General features: G+C 41.4%; 1 protein-coding gene across 12 annotated transcripts in view; it reads right to left on the bottom strand.

The window, feature by feature from the left end:
- Window positions 1-19,421, bottom strand: part of nfixb (nuclear factor I/Xb) — a 141,499-nt gene that overhangs the window by 100,127 nt on the left and 21,951 nt on the right. For 6 of the 12 annotated variants that reach the window (XM_040159278.1, XM_040159165.1, XM_040159175.1 and 3 more), the window contains exon 1: window positions 1-85. This exon is cut by the window's left edge. The exons of 3 other annotated variants lie outside the window; for them this stretch is intronic. The gene's annotated coding sequence lies outside the window, so the exon portion shown is untranslated. Of the gene's footprint in view, window positions 86-3,453; window positions 3,554-3,601; window positions 3,664-19,421 lie in introns of those variants that run through there. 3 more of the 12 variants (XM_040159236.1, XM_040159247.1, XM_040159195.1) reach the window with 3 other exon arrangements.

The following is a 19,421-nucleotide window of genomic DNA, read 5'->3' as shown; positions in this document are numbered from 1 at the left end:
TTGTAAAAAAATAATTAACAGAATATGCTGCTCACTAAAAACAGTGGGCCAAAGTTTAAAACAAAAACAAAAACCCTCAAGATTTTAGAATCTAAAAAAATTCACTGCCGTAAGAACACGGCTAGTAGCTCGTTAGACAAAAGCAAAAAAAAAAGACATAAAAGACAGATAAAAACTTGTAGCAAAAAAAAAAAAAAAAAAAAAATGCCAGGTAAAAATAGAAATGTTAACAGTATTGCACTGTGGGAGAGAAAAGAACTTTAACAACGTTGATAGATACACTTAAAATAAACAGTCCTTTGTGCTTTCCAAAAATTAAAAAAAAAAATCCTTGGCAAAGTGTAATTGGTAGTGGTGTCTGTTCTGATCCCTGGGCCCAGCGCAAGACTCATACACACACACACACACACACTCCCCCACACACACACACACACACACACACGCACACACACACACACACACAGATGGGGGGGCCAGGGAGAGCAGAGCACAGAATAGGGAAAAAAAAATAGAGAGCCGAATCAATGTTGGACGAGCGCATACGACCGCTGGCAAAGCCGAGTGCTGCTTCTTTTTTCCCCTTTTCTCTCCAACTCTCTCTCTTTCTCTTTCTGTTTCTCGCTCGCCGTCTCTCGTCCTCTCCGCGTTCTTTCCCTAACCATTGCTTGAGCCGTTGCCAACACGAGTAGGGCCCACCTATTTGGCAACAAGATGCCTGTAGCCCAGCCAATGCGTTAGCTTCAAGAGCTGAAAGGGAGGGAAAAGAGAAAGAGGAGAGGGTGGGGAGGGGGGGTGTAGTGGCAATGAGAGGGAGAGAGCGAGAGCGCGCAAGAGAGAGAGAGAGGGAGAGAGAGAGAGCGAGCAGGTGGGAGTGTAAGAGAGCGCGCAGCCTTGTCCAACGCTGCACAATTTGCCAAATCGACAAGTTCCACTCTGACACGGAGGCAAAGTTCAGGGGAGTCTTCTCCTGCACCAATCCCAGCAGCCCTCAGCCTGCCTCCATCTTTACTATGGCCGCCATCGCCTCGTCTCCCTCACCCCCCACACAAACCCCCGCCCTCCTCTGCACTCCTCTGTCTCTCTCTACCCCTCTCTCTGCTTGCATAATGCCACCTTGGCAGAGGATGGCAAAGAGAGGACACACAGCTTCAGAATCCCTCCAGACCCCACCACCGGCAGCTGCTCATGGGTTTACCACAGCAAACAAAGAGGGAGAAACAAACCCAGGCAGCCACACTCCCCTGACTGCACACACAGAAACAACTGACGAGATGATTTAGATGCACAGAAGTGGTACAGAAATGGTTACGGGGGAAGCGGCAGGGAGAAGAGACAGAATTTGCCTCAGCTGTATTCAACAGCACTGCAAGCAGAGGGTAAATGGTCAGCAAGAGTCTTTATGTCTCACACGAAATCCCAAAAATTTGATCTGTGCTTTCCCCCCTGAGTCCCTTGGAGGATTTGGCATTTGGTTGGGGAGCGGTGACGGCTACCATGTTGCCTCATCCTGAAGCATGTCACTCAGGGTTGCACCTGCTTTGCAGACAGCTAGTCTGAAGGCACAAGTGCTGCTGAATCACAGAGCGAGAACTGAGGCTTGTAACTCCAAACAAACAACTTCACCGTTTACAGAAATTATTTCATTCCTTAGGTCATGTGCTGATCTTTCAACAGGCGCAACTCTGCCAATGCTAAAATCCAAAGCAACAAAACCTATGCAATATCTCCTAGAGAATTGCTCCCTTAAAAATCACATGGAGTCAACAACTCCAGATGCAAGGAATGAGTGTAGAGCTGAAACGTCCTGTTGATTAATTGATCAGCCGATTGGTAGAAATTTAACCTGCATCTGTTTTGATAATCAACTAATCATTTCAGTCATTTGTCAAGCAAAACTGACAAATAATCTCTTGTTCCAGCTTCTCAAACATGACCATTTGATGCTTTTGCTTGTCATGTATGATGCTTAGCTAAATATTTTTTGAGGTTTTGACCGCTAATTCACAAAAATAAGCAATTTGAAGATGCCCCCTCAGGGAAATTATAAAGGACATTTTTCACGACTTTCTGCATTTTATAGACAAAACAATTAATCAAGAAAATAATTGTCAGATTAACCGATTATGAAAATAATTGTTAGCTGCAGCTCAAAATGAGAGTTTGAGATGTTTTCACAAATCATTTGAGCTGAAATTTTTCTTCTTATTCTAAAAAAATGACCCTAGGTCCAAAAAGCCAGACTAGATGAGGCCAACTCTATGAAGGAAGTCTATATTTTAAAATAATAACCAAGGTAATGGAAATTCTTATTTAATCAAAGCTAAACTGAAAAAGCACTGGCAAAAGCATTCAAAGCAGTCACCACCACCACCATTCTCTCACTAATAAACGTCAAAACTTCTTGTCTCATTCCAAACAGCAACGATTTCAGCCTCTTCACAGAGTCCTGAACATCAGCCTAATGAAATACTGACTCTCACCCATCATCTGTTAACACAGTGAAGGACAACACACCTCCTCATTCAGTCTCAGTCGCTTTGTGTCATTGACTGATGCCAAAGTTTATTATATGGTTAGATAACGTGACAAAGGAAGCCAGGGCATACACAAATCTCATTGTGTGTGTGTGTGTGTGAGAGAGAGAGAGAGAGAGAGAGAGAAAGATGCCACCAGAGTCACATATGTGTCTGTCTCCATCACCACCTGCAGTACAAACATCAGGAAACTTAGCAGGACCAGATAAATGGCACTTGAATGTGATTCCAGTGTGTCTGCTTTTCAGTAAGAATTACAGCTTTCTAGGTGACCCTGCCAAAATGCAAATAAACCACCATTCAAATGTCACTGGAATTTGACTACAAGGGGGTTTAAGTCATTCTCCTTAGCTATGCTATTTGCCTTCCATGGGCTGAAAAAGTCACATATTTATTTTCCAGGAATAACTGTTATGCAGATTCTTTCAAACTGCCAAACCTGGAGGGATGAAAAACGATCATTCAAACTCCACGTGGGTGAGATATACTGTAGATCTGCATGTCTGCACTATCTGCCTCACCAAACTGGGCCTACACTGTATCATGTTCAGGTTGCTCTGTTGAAATATAGGCTTATTTAGTTTATCGAACCAGCATAAACCCATCATGGTAGGTGTCTCGGTTAATCACCTTACCTGGAGATTAAATTAGGGCCAAATTGGCCTTTGGCTTTAATTCGGTTTTATTATCAATTAGCAGTCGGAGCTGTCGGTGTTTTCTCCGTAAAATTTTAACAATCTTGTGCCAATTAAAGCGGGTCAACTACAAACAAAAGCCGAGCAGCACTGTCTGGTTTTTCATCGCATTACCTTCACCTTAAAAGTCCCAGAAAAAAAAAAAAAAACCTCCACCGTGACTGTGTCTGCACATGGTGCATTATGGGTCACATTTCAAGCTTGAAAATAAAAAAATGACAAACCGATATCCACCCAGTTAAAGTCCTGGGTTATTTTCCACCATCATGTTTTTCTGGCTGGTTCCCCTCAAATATCATCCAGGCCGCGCTAATAAGACGAAAAACTCAGCCAAAACAATTCAAAATGCACCATCACCCTCTCTTTTCTCACCCTCTCGCTTCTCACAAGGCACTTAAAATATTAATACTTTAAAAAGAGTGAAGACATCATCCATGGAGTCTGTCAAGAATAACATGGAAATGAAAAGAGCTGCGTAAAAAAAAAAGAAAAAAGGCATTTCCGCAAGCCACGCATTTGTGCTACACCGTCACTAAAACTCGACGTCGATTAATATCAGGAGAGCAACGCAAAACATGTACTGAAAACGGTGTCCATCAAGCAAATGAGCTGCACTTACCTGTAATGCCCGAGGTATGAAAGTCAATGCATTTTCTCCTTTTCTGCTGTGTTTACGCCTGGACGAACCGATTTATGGGCCTATTTAAAATAAGTAAACCTAAATATTAAAATGTGTGTTGTTTTATACATATATTTATGTGTGTGTATGTATGTATGTATGTATGTTATATATATATATATATATATATATATATATATATATATATATATATATATATATATATATATAACAGCAGACACACACACACACACACACACATTTAATTTTGAAAATTTGTTGCATAAAACCCTCTGCTCGTTTTAAACAGTCTATGGCAAGACAAAAGAAATGATTTTGCAGTTCTTTATTTTTCAATTCTCCGCACGTCTGACCGAGACGGTGGAGTTGGCTGCCAACTTCAGATTAACTCTTTCAGTGAGGAGAGAAAAGGTTCTTTACTCTGAAAACAGTTTGATTCATTACTGCGAACCCCTCTGCATTTTAAAATCCATTTGAATAATCCATCATTTCAAATAGCTGATATCTTGGTATTTTTTATTACTCTGCATGAATAGCCTTTAATAGATTATCCTGTTGTGATCCACTGCTGATTGCTATTAGGCTATTTGACACCATAATTATTTATATTATATCATTTATATTATATTATATTTTATTGAAAACAGATGTAGAAACAGTGTAATAAATATTTTGCTAATGAGTAATGTTTTAATTCAGGTCAAATAATATTGATCAGAATTAGGTTTTGTTCTACATGTAATGAAACACTTCTGTAGGTTGACAGGAAAAGAAGACAAACGGTTATCCAACATACTTATTCTATTTTCTTACATGTTTGCATGTTGCATGAAAATACTACAATGCAGAAATAAATAAATAAATAAATAGTTAATAAACCAGGTAGCAGGAGGCCACCCCGTCAGCATGAAAAATAAATCTCTCTACATCCCTAAATGCATTTAAAGTGAAAGCAAATAAAAAGTATGCAATTAAAATCACAGAGCAATTAGAAGTATCTTTTTGTTTTTTATACAGGCAACCTTGACTGACTTTCCAGGAAATGATGGAGGTAAAAGTGAGCTTTGCTCTAAAGTCCGAATCCTCAAGCCAAATAATCAAAATTTTGGCACACTGAAATGTGTCTTTTTTTCTTTTCTTTTTTTTTTGTTATGATAAATCTTTGGCTTGAATGTTTTGTTTCCCAACCAACATTGATAATCTAAATAATTTCAGCTCTTTTGAATTCCAAGAACATGAACAATCTAAATGATTTGTCTATATCACTGGTAAATGTTTAACTTAAGAAACACAGACCAAACCCAGACAGTGATAAAAGTCTCTTCCTCTTTCTGACCCACCGGTAGGCCTATCCGCCCTGTTTTGTCCTGCTCTGTCCTGTGGTAGACGGCCTCGCGGAGGATGCGCTGCATCTCATTAGACCAATTAAACCACGGTCTGCATAACCCGAGGGCCTCCCAGCTTGCATGGCCCTTCATTAGCACAGCTCTGCGCTGCTGTGGCTCGGCTCCATCCTTTCCTGCCCAACTGAGTGTCCCTGACCCTGGACGTAGCCTGACACCGGCTCCCACTGACCTCAGCTCAGACCGCTGACAGAGAGCCAGGGCAAACGAAGGTGGTGGAGGAGACAGGGTTAGGACAGACAGAGGGGAGAGCTAAAGAGATTCAATTATTTACCTTAAGAGTGCAAAGATGCTAGAGGCTTGTTTGAGTGAGGACGATGGAGGTGAAGGGGGTACAGAGGTGCATCCAGGTGTGGATATTTTATTAAAACCTGGTCTCATATCACCATTTAGGGAACTTACATATCACCATAGCAGGTTCTTTCCCTGGTTTCATCTAAAACTAACCAAAGAGTTTTCCAGATGCTATAGAGAGCCTTTCTTCTTTAGCTTTCTGTGGTTTTGTATTGTAATCAGAACAAGCTACAGTGCTTGAAACCGGCGGGAGAGAGACACAGGATTAATATTAAAGACAGGGAAAAAGTCTCCACACTGGCTGTTACTGTGGCGAGCAAGTGATGCATAAAGATCCACGGAGTTCGGCGCCCTGCATTGGTTGAACTTATCTGAGTTTACAAACCAGCATGTTACTATGTGTGAAAAATCTGCAAGCAATTTGCGGTGGCTGCGTGCTAAACGTGCCCAGGGTGGGCTGTGTGGGGGGAACCAGCCAAGGAAGAAGCACGCACGGCACATTCCAGTCCCACAAAGGGGCTCTGCTGCCTGGCTGCACTGCAAAACAGACTGGGCCCTTCCGAACCTCTGGGTCTGGAGCTACTGATTTACCCCCTGCAACTACCACCAATATCAGCCACTACATTTTACATTTTTCAGTAGGCTGGTTACATGGAGGCCTGGTTCCAGCAGGTACAGATGATCCTTGCAATTTAAATCAAACGACGAAATACAGACTATGAATTCCCATGAGAAACACTCAAGGTTTTGTTTGCTGTAAACTAAAAGAAATAAAAGAAACACCTTATAAGTGCCGTAAAAGCAATTTGATCAAAGCAAATCAGATTACTTGAGGCTGTTTTGTTTTTGTGATACTCTTTAGCGATTTCACATAACAACAATATTTGATTCCTGCTTGAGGAGGTAAAATGCATGTTGAGACGTGCAGATGTTCTTGGATGAAGACAGTATTGATGAGTGGGGTGGAGGATGAGGGAGGAACATACTAACATATACTCCACCCAAATTTAACACAGCATGTGGTAATCACAGTGTGTATTGAGCTGGATCATGATGCAGCTGATGTCACACTCTGAACTCAACTACAAAATCAAGGCTCACCTCTGTGCAGCCTGCAGCTCCATGCCTCATGCCACACACTACTTTTTTGCACACTTGCATGTGCACACGTACACAAAAAACCTCTTCCCTCAACCCTGAGCCGCCTGGCGCTGTCTAGAAAAAAATGTGCTGCTGGATGAAGGATCCGCCCTTCGTCTCACTAATGTATGTGTGTGTGTGTGTGTGTGTGTGTGTGTGTGTGTGTGTGTGTGTGTGTGTGTGTGTGTGTGTGTATGTGTGTGTGTGTGTGTGTGCGTCTATATGTGTGTGTGTGTGTGTGCGTGTGTATGTGCGTGTGAGTGACTGGCCATGCCGGGGCAGGCCGACTCAGCACCACAACAGCCATGACTGAGTGTTTTCTCACTGTGCCAGCCAACAGGCTACTGCTGCTCACATTGCTGCCAGTGCAGACTGAGTAACGGTGATACTACTGACTGGACTAAAACTTTTGTCATTTTTGTTGTTTTTGTCCTTGCTCTTATAGATTTCAACATTAACTATTTAAACTGGTAAACTGAAAATAATATACCAGCCAATTCCCACAATTTAACCAACCAAGATCCAAATAATAAGCTTGCCAAACTGTTTGGTAGAGACAAACTTAAAAAAACCAGCCAGCTTTTAGCAGTATTTGGCTGGTGGTGGGTGTTAATTTTCTACCCTGGTAAAAACCAGCTCTGTAATCAGTAAACACGGTGCGCCTGGCCTGCAACAAAGAAATGTATTTAGCAAATTTTTTTGCTTTGATCCTGCATTCCTATTTCGGTTTGATGAAAGGTGATACATTTTTGATGAAAACGTCAGAAACATTTTATCATGCTAGAAGTGAGATGTCATATATTTTAACAGTATATAAGCAGCCACTACCTGGTAGACTTCACTCTGTGCCACATTATCTTTCATCTAGACCGTCCGATGTGTGGTTGACATACATCAGAGAGAATTACGAGCACTCCGATTTATCAATAGGCTCAAAGCACAGGTATGTTACGCCATAACCTCTCTCCTTCTGCAGAATTAGAATTTCAACACGGCCTGAAATGAAAAGGATCCTCAGGTTCATGTGTTAACTTGTCACTTAACAAAGCTGTAGGGCTTTACTCCAGCTTTTCAAAGAGATGAGTGTGAAATGCAAAAGTCAACCTTTCAGAAACTGTTGGAAGAAGAAAGTGAGCTGAAACAACACAGTAGTGTTTTCAGACCCGAGACAAGTATTGCACTCGAGCAGAGCATTGGTGTTTGTTGCCCGTTTGAAGATAAACCTGACTGCAAACATTTTTGTTGCACTAAAGGAAAAGTTAAAAATCCTCTTCGTTCTCTGAAACACACACCAGAATTAATGATCACTTTTACTGCTTGGAAAATGCATACTTGCTTCTGCAAGGTTTGAGCATTGTGTAGTTAATGAGTAATACAACTTTGTCTCCACCCTCCTCTCACCAGGTGCATGATGTTTGGGTTCACACTGATTTACGAGGGAGCACAAGCACTGTTGATGTCAGATCATATATTGTTATAGATTATAGCTATCCATTTAATGCTACTTTATACTTATACTCCGCTGCATTTATTTGACAGTTGCAGTTACTACTTGTCTCTCAGATTAAGATTTTATATATATATTTAAAAAAAATTGTGTTATAAAATAGAGCTTGTGACCCCTTACATAAACAGTGTCTGTGGCCCCTTCTCAAGTGTCAGACGTCTATAAATTGTAAACAGTAGAAGTAGTTACAACTTAACTTGAACCAGCTACAACTACATGGCAATGCATCAACGATCTAATATTGTAATATATAACAATATATAGGTCGTGGCAGAATTAGTACCTTTACTTTCATGCCTTAAGTACAGTTTGTTGATAAATATTATTTTGTTTTGTTTTGTTATTTTGTTTAATTAGGATTTTTAATGTAGGACTTTTACTTGTAGTTGAGTGGTCTTAGAGTCTTGCACTGGTACTTTTACTCAAGTATCTAAATAACCAAAAAACACCATGTTGTTTTATGGCCGGACCCACCGTTCCATCAAATGGAAATACACATTTCCATAAAAAATTAAGCCTGACATAGGAACTTTGGGCACTCTGGTAGATTATTCAAAATAAAGTTCTGTTTGTTTGTAATTACTGACTCACCTTAAACAAAAATCATTTGAGTCATTTATCAAGTAAACACACCAAGCATTTGTTTGTTACAGCTTCAAAAATGTGATAATATCTTACTTGCTTTCATATCATTATTAACTGAGTTCCTTTGGACTTTTTGTCTCTTGCAGAGACAAAATGAGGATTTAAGTTAGAATTAAAAACTACTCAGTATGAAATTAAAAAAATCATCCCTTTACTCAGGTTCATTTCCCTACGTTCGAGTGTACAGTAACTTCACATCAACACTGTTAATTAGTGCCCACAGAGCCCTAATTTAAAATGGTTATCAAGGTATGTGGTCACAATCAGTTTGCAGGCATCGCACTCTTAGTGGTCACAATGACCACGGGTGGCCAGCGTTGTGGAGAGCGCCGAAACTCTATATACAGTTCTAATGGACCCAGGGCCAGAAATAACAGGCCCTCATCAAATAATCATCCCTTTCACTCTCTTCTACCATGACATCACCAGAACCACAGCAGGCATGAGGGGAACAGCATTGTTGTGGCTATGACAGACAGAAGGTAATACACGCACACACAGATAGACAGAAGAAGTCACTGGCTGCCTCACTGCGGTTGTCTCCAGATCTGTGCTTATTAATGAAAACACATCTGAATATGGCATTAGGGTAAATCAACAGTGTTGTTAACCTTGGTGGGATGCTTGCAGTTAAAGGATGGAGACAAATGCAGACTTTATAAAACAGAAAGGTCAGAAACTTCCCCAAATTGCCTGATGTGCTGATTGCACGCAGTATAAACTCAGAGACATATGTGTAGCAACAATCACAGACCAGGCCAAGACAGAAAAACTCCTTCCTGAATAAAGGCCCCAGGAAGGTAAAGCCCACTACTAATGCAGTGTTGAACGCTTCGCAATCAGACAAATAAAGGGGCAATCTAGCACACAATCAAACTAGAGATTTAGCCTGCTCTCCTGCCAACAGCTAGGGACCTCCTCTTTCTGAACAAGGGATGCACTATTGACTACACCCCCCCCCCTCTGTCTCTCTCTCCAGTCTTCCCTCTCTGCCAGTCTAAAAGGCATGATGCCAACCTTTTCCACCATTGGGCATGCTGCCCTGCCCTTTATGCAAATGCTTTGCAGCCATCCCTAACTCACAACCCCCACTGTCTCACCCTCCACGTCTGTGAACCCCCCACGTATGGCATCCTGATTATATATATTATTTTTTATCTTTATACTGTATGTTTCTATTTGAATTAGCCAAGTAACTGAGCTTAATTCTTAGCCATAAGTTGTTAATTAAACCTTGATCTGAGGTCCTGCCTGTATGGATCTTGAATGAAACAAAAAGCTCAGCAGCCTTTAGGCCTGTACTTTGTTTCATGCCCTCCATGGACAAAAAGCACCAACCATGGGCGAATATTTGACAGAGGTGTGGTTGTATGTGTCTGTACGAGCCCCGATAAAGAAGGCAAAAAGAGTAGAATAAAGACAAAGAACAGTAGGGAAGGCAAGAAGGGGCAAAAGTAAAAGAAAGTAAAAGAACTAAAAAACAATAGAGGAAATATCTCCTGCTTTTTGCAATACATTTACATTCATTAAAACATCTTCAGAAGCATCTTTTGTGATGGGTGCTCCCTTTAACTACCAGTGCCACATAATAGCAAAGAAAAGGGATTACAATGATGTTGTAAAGATCAGTTTTCTACAGAAAGAGTGGGATCCAAATTTTAAAAAAAAAAAGGTAAATAACAAGGGTGATTAACCAAAGTTAACGATACTAGAGTGGAGCTAATTATTAGGACATAAAAGATTCAATTAATGTCATGTGGAGCCTACAAAAACACAATTTTTAGGGTCTGTGGAAGTACTGAACTAAAGCATAATGAGAGGTTAACAAACTTACTGCTAGTTTAAATTAGAAAGCAGGGGTTAACAATGTGACTGGAAAGAAAGTCAATCATGGCTGCCATTGACAAGCGAATTTAACAAGCTGGAACAGACACTGAATAAATGGGAAAGATGAATAAATAAGTAGTAAACAGAGAAGATGGGAAAGACAGATAACTGAGAGAACGTAATTTAGGGCAGAAAACATACCTAAAATTTAAATCTATGAACTGTAAACAAAATATATGGAGGCCAATAATTGAACGCAAAAGAGACTGTAAAAGAAGAGCATTGGGACAGTGATAGGGTTAACAAAGAGGGCCCGAGGCTGAAGGAAGAGCCCTGCTAATGCTGTTAAAGCAGGGCTTCCGCTTCTGCCGTAGGGCGAGTGTCGAGCCGCACAAACAGGGTGCAGGGTCCACTCAATCTGGACGGATTCAAGCCCACACACACCACAGGAAAAGAGCTTGGCCTCAGACAAACACTGCATGACCAGACACACACACACGCATATATACACAAACTCTACTGTCTCCTCATATGCCCCGAGAATTTGAGGACATGTGGTCTGTTAAGCTTGTTCTTCCAAGTGTGGAGCAGCCTGATCAAAAATGGCTAAAAAGTCAATCTAACCATTCAAAATGTCATATTGAAAATAAATGCTGTTAATATTAATTTTTGTGTACTACATGAAAAGGTTTCCCTTGCAAAAGAAAACTTGATCTCAGTGGCAACAAATGGAATTTTATTTTTCTAGATAAACAAACAAAGACGTCTAAACCCTAACAGTCTAGACAACAACACAGCATCGCAACAATCTCCAAATATAAACTTCAATTTCCCAAGCCTCCACACAATGGCTGTTCTAATCTTCCTGAGAGGGGACAGAGAAATAAACAAAACAGGTTGGTTGAGGGAAAATTGAGATTTTTAAAACCCTTTCCTCTTTTCAGTTAATGCCACTACACGTGCGCACACACACACACACACACACACACACACACACACACACACACACACACACACACACACACACACACACACACACACACACACACACACCCACACATCCCTTTCCCTCTTCCTATGCGGACTTCCTTGTCTAAAGATACAGTCATAAAGTTTTCAAAAATACATGGTGCCAGTAAGTGACGGCGGGCAGTGATGAAAGACGAGAGGTTAGAGGTTAGGGAAGGTTAGAAATGCGGGACAAGGGATAGACCAAAAGCTATAAAGGCATCATCCACATATAATGTAGTGACTAAACATTTACTGATCAAAACTGACCCAGTTTGAATCAGTATAGTACCAACACACTTGAGCCAGTACCCATTGGTACAAAACCACCCCACACAATGGATTATTCTGACCTAGTGTTTGTGTATTTTTTTATATATTGGTTTGGATTATATATTTTTGTGAACTATTATCATCCACACTAGATTTTTTTAAATTTACAGTTCACTGCTTGTTACGATTATTAATAACATGCCTATCCTTTGCAGTTCTGAATGTCAAATGCACATAGTGTTATCCAACTAACGATAAATCTGTGACAGATTTAAGGTTAAACTTGAACTCGTTGTTTTTAACACTGGTTTCAAAATAACCATATTTCTGTTTGGGTAAATAACTTAACGGCAATATAAAAAACAAGAATAACAGTGGGTCAAAATTGACCAAATTCGGAATCCATAGACAATGGCCAGTTTTGACCCCGTGTTAGTGTTATTTTTTATATTGCTGGGTTATCCATGGTTGTGAACTATTATAATCTGCTCTAGCTCTTTTTAAATTTACACCACTATGTGTTATTTTTCATTCATAACGTGTATCCTTTGCAGTTTTGAATGTCATATGCGCATGATTTTGTAAAACTAGTGATAAATTGGAGACAGTTTAAATGTAAAATGTCAGCTTTTTATGTCTACATCAAAATGATTACTACAAGTAAAAGTCAATAATACATTTTAGGTTGGGTAAATACCCCAACAATAACATAACAAAATATCACTAACATTGGGTTACAACCCATTTGTACTGGGTAAAGTTAGCCCAATACTGCATCTGCAGTTTTTTAGGGTGCACTGTTTTTAACACTGAGCTCAGGGCAGCATATCATTACAACATTATTCAGTCTTTGGATACAACTAAGTCCTCAGCATCAATACATTTACAACAATAATGAAGTGTTACGATAACACACACACACACACACACACACACACACACACACACACACACACACACACACACACACACACACACACACACACACACACACACACACACACACACACACACACACACACACACACACACACACACACACACACACACACACACACACACACACACACACACACACACACACACACACACACACACACACACACACACACACACACACACACACACACACACACACACACACACACACACACACACACACACACACACACACACACACACACACACACACACACACACACACACACACACACACACACACACACACACACACACACACACACACACACACACACACACACACACACACACACACACACACACACACACACACACACACACACACACACACACACACACACACACACACACACACACACACACACACACACACACACACACACACACACACACACACACACACACACACACACACACACACACACACACACACACACACACACACACACACACACACACACACACACACACACACACACACACACACACACACACACACACACACACACACACACACACACACACACACACACACACACACACACACACACACACACACACACACACACACACACACACACACACACACACACACACACACACACACACACACACACACACACACACACACACACACACACACACACACACACACACACACACACACACACACACACACACACACACACACACACACACACACACACACACACACACACACACACACACACACACACACACACACACACACACACACACACACACACACACACACACACACACACACACACACACACACACACACACACACACACACACACACACACACACACACACACACACACACACACACACACACACACACACACACACACACACACACACACACACACACACACACACACACACACACACACACACACACACACACACACACACACACACACACACACACACACACACACACACACACACACACACACACACACACACACACACACACACACACACACACACACACACACACACACACACACACACACACACACACACACACACACACACACACACACACACACACACACACACACACACACACACACACACACACACACACACACACACACACACACACACACACACACACACACACACACACACACACACACACACACACACACACACACACACACACACACACACACACACACACACACACACACACACACACACACACACACACACACACACACACACACACACACACACACACACACACACACACACACACACACACACACACACACACACACACACACACACACACACACACACACACACACACACACACACACACACACACACACACACACACACACACACACACACACACACACACACACACACACACACACACACACACACACACACACACACACACACACACACACACACACACACACACACACACACACACACACACACACACACACACACACACACACACACACACACACACACACACACACACACACACACACACACACACACACACACACACACACACACACACACACACACACACACACACACACACACACACACACACACACACACACACACACACACACACACACACACACACACACACACACACACACACACACACACACACACACACACACACACACACACACACACACACACACACACACACACACACACACACACACACACACACACACACACACACACACACACACACACACACACACACACACACACACACACACACACACACACACACACACACACACACACACACACACACACACACACACACACACACACACACACACACACACACACACACACACACACACACACACACACACACACACACACACACACACACACACACACACACACACACAAATACAAAGTTAGCCCAATACTGCATCTGCAGTTTTTTAGGGTGCACTGTTTTTAACACTGAGCTCAGGGCAGCATATCATTACAACATTATTCAGTCTTTGGATACAACTAAGTCCTCAGCATCAATACATTTACAACAATAATGAAGTGTTACGATAACAAGAAAAACAGATATCCAGAGAAATATCAGGATATATTAGAGCATAATTGGCTTCTATCAGGCCAAACCCAATAGCAGTGAAAAATAGAAAGTGTGTGTGTGCGTGTCTCTGTGCATGTGTGGTGAAAGGAGGGAGGGAAATGAATGAGGCCTTTTCTTACAGCAGGGCCCAGATCAGAACTCCTAACTATGGGATTTGGTGCTGTTGCCTTTCTCCCCCTGGAGGGAGTAATTAGGTTAGAGAGGACAACTGCCGCATTGTTTTAACAGAGGAGGGATTGTGCAGGCCAAAGTCCCACCAGCAACATGCTTCCCTCACAACAAAAATGCCAAACGGATTCTGCGGCACACGGACGCACATCAACACAGAGAAAAACTTTTTCACAGAGAGAAAAACCTGGCTTTTTATGTATTAAAAGCTTTGGTACTATGTGTATCCAATGAAATGTCAAATATAGTCCAACAGTGTCAGATATCCTCTCCTGTTGTTGCAGTTGTGGGATCCTGGCTCTTTGTGGGACTCGGTTCCCTTTAGTGTAACTGCGTCTAGTCTCTCCTGTATCCAGAGGCTTGGCAACACACACCGCTCCTAACTAGTATAATATGGTTATGATGCATTTGCATTCCTTCCTATCCCTTAGGAAATACAATACGCCTATATCGTCTGTTTTAATCACGGTCTGCTTCCAAGGAAAGTAAAATGAGAATACAAACAGTCACAGCTATAAAGAAGCTTTCTCAAATATACTTCAAGTTCTTTTAAATACATCCTCTGCTGATTGATACAGAGTAAATCAAACAAATCATGCTGGTAGAAAAAAAAAGGACATGGAGTACTCCCCGGTCTACTGTATTTACGATACACAGACTATGGCCTCTTTCATTCCTGCCAATTTCCCTCCCTTCTTTCCCATCCTTTCTTATACTCTTCATGTTGCATTTCTTTCTATAATCTTTCTGTCTTTCTGAACTGAAAGAGAAAAATAACACTGCTGTTGTTTTACTCCTCTACACCATTCTCAAGGCCTTCAGCTCCTCCAAGTATTAAAAAAACGGAAAAACACACCATAATATGCACCTCTGCATACCCGCCCACACCATCCCTATTCACTTTCATCATAAATCTCTGCAGCCTGGCTGCAATATACAGTCAATTTGTGGTCCCCATATGAGTCCTAACTCTAGCCTCCAAATACTTTTGTTCAGGTGTGTGGAGGGAGAAGAAAAACAGAAAAAAAAAACATAGCACGCTAAATAGAACAAATGTGTGTGAACTGATATGCAACTCCAACAGACAGGTCCATAAGGTCTATAAGAGTCTTTTCTCCACAGCAGCTTGCCACAGGTGGCAGAGATGATTGCGCTTTATTCCAGATGATGACCGTAATGAGCCCAGTTTTGAGTTTCATGGGGCTTTTCTCAAGACATGCTGAGGAGACTGACAGCAGCTTGACATGTCAGACAGCCGACCGCTTTCGGGTCCGTTCCCTCAACATCTCGTTTCAATTGAGCTGAAGAGACTGCAGCCACAAAAGAGGAGTAGCACACGCTGTTTTTCCATTGCAGGTGATCACATCACAAAAACGACTCCTATAAGAATATTAATCAGAGAATATCAAGACCAGCTAGACATCTCAGAAATAGTATAGAGTTGAATGCAACATGGAAGTGAATTTATAACTGTCATAGAGAGTGTTTGAGGGGCAGAGATTGTGCCACTACATGAATTCACTGTGTAAAGTTAAATGTGGTCCATCTGTGTTTTATATTTTAGCAATGACATGGAATCCTTGTCCTGCTGAATTCCCCCGTCAAATATACAACTTTCCATGTAACACACACTAATCCTGCAGCTATTTCTCTGAGCCTAAACAGAGCAGAAAGTTTATATCTGAATTCCCTTGCAGAGTACGGTGCAGCTGTAGTTGGGATAGTAGCTGCTGGCTGGCTGGGCCAAAAGGAGAAGCCACAGAGTTGTGTTTGAGTCTAACCCTGAGCCCTGCCTGGCCTCGGTCTCCTGTAGTCAACTCTACTCTACTCTGTTCTTCAGTTTTATTTTATTTCAACAAGGGTCTATTTGACTCTACTGTACCCTGCTCGACTGTCAAGGGGTTTCAAACAGCCTCGGGCCTGCTGCACCAGCCAGCAAACACAAGTCACAAGAAGTATAGAGCATGCACTCATACCCAACACATACACAGACACTTCCACACAAACAGAGTCAGTTAATAAAACACAAACTCCCGCCCTCCAGTTCTGTTTGCTCACAACTGCCAGGCCTCCTCAGAGTTCATCTGAGGTAAAGATATGTTATATTATGCAACCGAGTATAGATTTTCCACCCTTGGCCCCATGCCAACTTCCTGCTCCGAAGAGCAAGCTCTAGCGCTTTGTTCCCTGGGGTGACAGCTATTCCTTGCTGGATGGTGTGGCTGAATTAGATACACAGACAGAAACAGTGAGGAAAGGTAACAGGAAGAAATGAAAGGGAACACAAGCAAGTAAGAAAGCAAGCAAGAAAAGACAAGGACAAGAAAAAATTAAGAAAGAAAAGAATGTAGTCTTATCATCCTAAGATATTGTTGTCTGTGATTCTTTGCCTGTAACTTAAAAATCCTCCTTTCCCATCTCCTCTAAGTCTTTTTCCCCGGCTCTTGAAATCAGGTCACAACTGTTTTCATTACTGTTTGACTTGCGGGCTCATAAGCCTCCAAGCGTCTACGTTCCTCCACCCACCCCCAAGACAGGAAAAGATTTTCCCTCCAAAGTTAACCCAATAAATGCCTATTAAGCCTAATCACAACCTTTAAACCATGTTCCTGGTGAGAGAGAATAAAAGTAGATCCCAAATGTTGATGCTAATTTTAAGACATTGAATGTAATAATTTCTGGGCTCATAATCTTATCTCCTAAATAGCTGATGTGGATCATGCTTCTTTATGGTCACTGGATGAAAATACACATGACTCTACTTGGAACTCTTTTGCCTCCACAACAGTATGAGGTAATGTAGCATGATAATGAAAGGAGGCCTTGGGAAATTTGAGGTACAATCAACGAGCCAATCAATGCCTCTTTATCCCTCTTCTACTTAAAGGAAAGCCAAAGTAGCGGTGAAAAGATGATGAATGCTATAACATAATCGAATGGTATCACCGTGTGATGTCATCCCTTGACAATTAAACAATTCCCAACACCACAACCACTTCCCAATTAACTGTGGCCTGATGAAGTCTTGTCCTTTGTGTCCAAATGATTATAGTTGCCTCTCCAGGTTTCAGCAGGTGTGCAGGCAAGTTTGTTTTACATGCTAATAGAAGGATGGATGGATGGATGGATGGATTGATGAATGGATGGATGGATGAATAAATGGATGGATGGATGGATGAATAAATGGATGGTCGGATGGACGGATGGATGTGTGTTATGCTGACTCCCTACAGCATTTCACCCAGGAGTAGTGGTGCGGCAAAAATTATGATTTCATTAAAAAATATACATATCCACATATCAGCTAGTCAGCTATAATGCATGCACACAACGTGCTGTGATTAAAAGAGTGGGAAATGTAGTTAGCAAGTGAACAGAAAAGGCTAAACAATTAGCTTAAAGTAATGGATAAATTGGTTAAATAGATAGCTAAAGGTAACGAATAATAAGCTCAAATAGTAAGGTAAATGTATGGTAAACGTAATGAAGTAGTTAGCTAAAAAATGTGAAATAAATTAAAGTAATGGATCAAGAGTTGAAATAACTATTAATGGCAAGTGGTAAAAAAGCTACAAGTAATGGATGAATGGTTGAAACGGTTTGCTAAAAGTAATGTATAAATAATTGGAATAATAGCTCAAATTAATTGATAAATGCTTGAAATGTGGTTGAAATAGTTAGCTTAAATGAACTGTATGGTTAAATGGTTAAAATAGTTAGCTAAAAGTAACGGATAAATGGTTGAAATGTCCAACTTCTTCCACTCCAAAGCAGTACAAATGCAAACTTGACCAAACCAATCCAAGCCTTGACAGTTCCAGTGGATGACAATAGTATTGTAATACTATCCGCTTTTATACAATCAGCGTTAAATAACTTACAGATTCAAGTGAATCTTAATAAAATATTTGGAACATGGCGGGAGGTGTTGATGAAGGGGTGCTGGAGTTCATCTGACAGCGCTGTAGGGGTACGTCAGGCTGAGAGGCTGGGAGCCCCTGTTCTGTATCGTGTACACACAGTATTCTGCTGTAACTCGGTTGTACGGTTAGTTATATTTTTCTGAAAGAATGCACACCTGTGCCTCGTGTGAGTAAGTATGTGCAGGTGTGTTATGCATGAAGCACCTATTGCAAATGTAGAGGGAGTTTGTTTCTGAATGGGTAGAC

This window comes from Xiphias gladius, chromosome 3 (assembly GCF_016859285.1).
Source record: "Xiphias gladius isolate SHS-SW01 ecotype Sanya breed wild chromosome 3, ASM1685928v1, whole genome shotgun sequence".
Taxonomy (NCBI): Eukaryota; Metazoa; Chordata; class Actinopteri; order Istiophoriformes; family Xiphiidae; genus Xiphias; species Xiphias gladius.
This window is presented reverse-complemented; position numbering and strand designations above follow the sequence as displayed.